The sequence below is a fragment of the Rattus norvegicus genome, chromosome 1 (assembly GCF_036323735.1).
Source record: "Rattus norvegicus strain BN/NHsdMcwi chromosome 1, GRCr8, whole genome shotgun sequence".
Taxonomy (NCBI): Eukaryota; Metazoa; Chordata; class Mammalia; order Rodentia; family Muridae; genus Rattus; species Rattus norvegicus.
The window spans coordinates 170,032,074-170,036,645 of NC_086019.1; the positions used below are offsets into that span (position 1 = coordinate 170,032,074).

Sequence of the window (4,572 nt, forward strand, 5' to 3'; positions counted from 1 at the left end):
GTGGTTAGAAGAGGAATAAGGAGGGGAATGTGGATGGCAATTTTATGTTGGGAGGGAGAATGAGAGAGGACGGGGGGGTAATAATGAAAATTGATGGAGGGTGGCATCTCTGATGACTAGCTGGAGGTCTGGGCCTGAGGAGGATAATGGAAATCTATGGGAATGATTCTAAGATTCATACCAGCTGGGGATATAGAAACTGAAATGGCCACCTTTCGTATCCAGGCAAGACTTCCAAAGGAGTGAGGGGGAAATCAATCCAACCATAAAACCTTAACCCAAAATTTGTCTTGCCTACATATTATGAAGGGATGAAGAAAGAGTGGGGACTTGGGGAATAGCCAACCAGTGACTGCCTCAAGTTGAGACCCATTCCATGTGACAGAGTCAATTTCTGACACTATTAATGATGCTCTGCTGCGCTTGCAGAGGGGAACCTAGCAGAAATGTCTTCTGAAAGGCTTCATTCAGCTGTAGATATGGACATATGCAAAGACACACAGCCAAACACCAGGCAGAGTCCAGGGACTCTTGCGGGAAGTGTGGGATAGACATAAGCCAATTAGAGGGGAAAAGGACACTACTAGAAGACCACAGAGTTCACTAACCTGGACCCATGGGGGCTCGCAGATCCTGGGTCACCAACCAGGGAACATGCAGGGGCTGGACCTAGACCCCATACATATCTGTAGCAAATTTGCAGCTTGGTCTTCATGTGGGTCTTCTAACAAGTGGTACAGAGGCTGTCTTAGTTCTCTTTCCCCTGTCTGGACTGCCTGTTTGGGCCTCAGTCGGGAGAATGTGCCTAGTTCTGCTGGGACTAGATGACCTAGGGTATGGTGGTACTCAAGAGGGAAGTCCCCTTCTCTAAGAAGAAGAGAAGGGGGAAGTAGGGGGAGGGATCTGTAAGGGTGGGACTGAGAAAAGAGGAAGGAGGGGGCCATGATCAGGATGTAAAGTAAATAAAAAACAAACACAAGAATGGAGATATCTCTCATACTAGCAACCTAACAGCAAACCTTCAAGCATCAGAAAGGGAAGAAATTGGGAAGCCGCAGCACCAATGGGGACAGCAATGCTTGAGAAGAAACCATGGTAGGCATTTCTGAAAGGCACATCCGTCAGTACCAAACTACAATTGACCAAGGACTGAACCATACCTGCCTCTGCAGGAAGCAGTGGAGAACCCAAGAAAGTCAAACCAGTTCCTCGGGTGGAAAGATACTGTCCGAATGTGTGGATGAAGTTGCTTTCCATGAAGACGTGGTTGCTGGGCTGAAAAAGTCTTTAGAAGGAGCTGACTTTCCTAATCTTTGCTGTGTGGAGCACCTGGAACTGACAAAACATCCATTTTGGCAGCAGCTAGAGAGCTCTTTGGACTGGAACTCTTTTGATTAATAAGAGTCCTTGAGTTAAATGCATCTGACGAATGTGGAATACAAGCAGTCCGAGAGAAAGTACAAGAAGAGAAGAGGGAAGTAGGGGGAGGGATTTGTAAGGGTGGGACTGAGAAAAGAGAAAGGAGGGGGCCGTGATCAGGATGTAAAGTAAATAAAAAACAAACACAAAAATGGAGACATCTCTCATACTAACAACCTAACAGCAAACCTTCAAGCATCAGAAAGGGAAGAAATTGGGAATTTTTCTCAGTTAACTGTGTCAGTAAGTTGTCCAGATGGGAAACCATGTCCTCCATCTAAGATTGTAATTTGGGATGAAGCAAATTTTATGACTTCAGCTGCTCAGACAATTTTAAGACATATGATGAAAAAAACCAGTCTAAAACAACCAGATTCTGCCACATCTTTAACTATGATACAAGAGAAAGTGGAAAATAGCTTTGAACTTATTGGTACAAGAAAAGAGATGAGGAATGGGGAACAGGATGTAAGAATGGGGATTAGAGAAGAGGATGTGTCAGACTGTAAAGTGAATAAATAAACAAATTAATTGAAATAAATAATAAATAAATAAATGAATAAAAGGCTAATAACCAAAATATATAAAGAACTCAGGAAATTAGATATTAAGAAAAGAAATAGCCCAATAAAAATTGGATATAGACTTAAGTAGATAATTCTCAGTAGAGCAACTCAAGTGATTGAGACTTATAGAAATTTTCCGTCATGCTAGGCTCCTGTCTGCAACCATAACAGAGTATGATTAATAGTGTCAAGGATTGTTTCTTGCCCATGGAAAGTGTCTCAATTTGAGCCAGTTATTGGTTGGTCATTCCCTCCATCTCTGTTCCAGCTTTGTCCCGGCTCATCTTGTAAGCAGGACAAATAGGTCAAAGTTTTTGTGGGTGGATTGCTGTCCTTATCCCTCCAATGAGAGTCCTGCCTGGCTACAACAGGTGGCTAATGAACACTCCGTATCTTCATTGCTGTGTATCATAGCTAGAGTTACCATCATAGATTTCCTGGGACCTCCTTGCATCCCAGTTCTCTGGGATGTCCTAGAGATGCCTCCCACTTTCTGCTGATTTCTGTTCTCTTTCCCCTACTCTCTCTACATCTGATGACCCTAACCTCATTCTCCTTCTCATTCCCTCCTCCATATAGTTCCCTCACTCCATCCCCTTTTTAAAATTAATCATTACATTCATTTACATCTCAAATGATATCCCACTTCCTGGTTATTCAAAACACCCATTCCACATCTGCTCTCTCATCCCTCAGCTTTACCTCTATGAGGGTGCTCCCCTGCTCACCAACCCTCTCCTGCCCCACTACTCCAGGACCTCTCTCCTGTGGGGCATCAAACTTCCACAGGGTCAAGGGCCTCCCCTTTCACTGATGTTAGACAAGGCCATCCTCTGCTACATATGTATCTAGAGAATTAATTGCTCCCTGTACACTCCTTGGATGGTAGTCTAGTCCCTGGGAGCACTAGGTGGTCCAGCCAGCCTACATTGTTCTTCCTATGGGGTTGCAATTACTCTCCACTCCTCCAGTTGTTTCACTAGCTCCCTCACCAGGATCCCTGAGCTCAGTCTGACGGTTGGCTCCAAGCATCCATATCTGCATTGGTCAGTTGCTGGCCAAAACCAAGAAACAGCCATACCAGGTTCCTGTTAGCAAGCTCCTCTTGGCAACAGCAACAGTATCTGGGTTTGGTGTCTGCAGACAGGATGGATCCCTAATGTGGCATTCCGCTGACAGCCCTTCCTTCAGTCTCTGCTCCATCTTTTATCCCCGTTCTTCCTTTGAACAGGAATCTTTCTGGGCTAAAACTTTGAGATGGGTGAGTGGCCCCTTCCCTTGACCTGGAGCCATGCCAATCTACTGAGGTAGTCTCTACAGGCTCTCCCCTTCCATACGCATTACAGCTAAAGTCATTCCTGCTGGGTTCTGGGAGTCTCTCATTTCTGTCACCTGGGACCCTCCAGTGCCTATCCCCAGTTTCTCATCCCCCACTGCTACATATTTTTATTTGGTCTACTGATCCTTTGTGCCTTTCTCCCCTCCTGTGCAGTATCTGATACTGTTCCCCCTTATTTCCTCCCCCTCTTTTGTCCCTCCCAGGTCCCTCTCCACTGCCCTTGATCAGCCTGTTTCCCCTTCAGTGTAGGACTGAAGCACCCAAACCCTGGTCTTCCTTTCTCCTAAGCTCCTTTTAGTGTGTGGGTTATATTCTGGGCATTGTGAGTTTTGAGCTATATCTACTTATCCATACCATGTATATTCTTTTCTGTCTGGGTTACCTCACTCAGGATGATATTTTCTAGTTCCATCCATTTGCCTGCAAAATTCAGGATGTCCTTGTTGTTAATAGCTGAGTAGTATTGTGTAAATGATCCACATTTTCTGTATCCATTCCTCTGTTGAGAGACACCTGGGTTCTTTCCAGCTTCTGGCTATTATAAATAAGGCTGCTAAAAACAGAGTGGAGCATATGTCCTTGTTATATGTTCCAGCATCTTTTGGGTATATACACAGGAGTGGTATAGATGGGTCCTCAGGTAGTACTATGTCCAATTTTCTGAGGAACCACCAGACTGATCTCCAGAGTAGTTGTACCAGTTTGCATTCCCACCAACAATGTGGCCTCTTTCTTCACATCCTTGTCAGCATCTGCTGTCACCTGAGGTTTTGATCTTAGCCATCCTGACTGGTGTGAGTTGGAATCTCACACCAGAATTTTGATTTGCATTTTCCTGAAGACTGAGGATTTTGGACATTTCTTTAAGTGCTTCTCAGCCATTCTAGATTCCTCAGTTGAGAATTCTTTGTTTAGATCTGTACCCTATTTTTTGGTAGGATTTTTTGGTTCTCTGGAGTCTTAAGTTTTGGAGTACTTTGTATATTTTAAGATATTAGCCCTGCATCAAATCTAGCATTTGTAAAGATCTTTTCCCAATCTGTGGATTGTCCTTTTGTACAATTGACAATATTCTTCTCCTTACAGAAGCTTTTTAATTTTATAAGGGACCATTTGTCAATTATTGATCTTAGAGCATATGCCATTAGTGTTCTGTTTAAGAAAATTTCCCCTGTGCCAATGTGTTTAAGGCTCTTCCCCACTTTCTTTTCTATTAGATTGAGTGTATCTGGTTTTATGTGGAGGTCT

General features: G+C 43.9%; 1 pseudogene; it reads left to right on the forward strand.

Annotated features, from left to right (window-relative positions):
• Nucleotides 1-204: 204 nt before the first annotated feature.
• LOC134484820 (replication factor C subunit 4-like) lies at nt 205-1,838 on the forward strand (annotated as a pseudogene).
• Nucleotides 1,839-4,572: the final 2,734 nt, after the last annotated feature.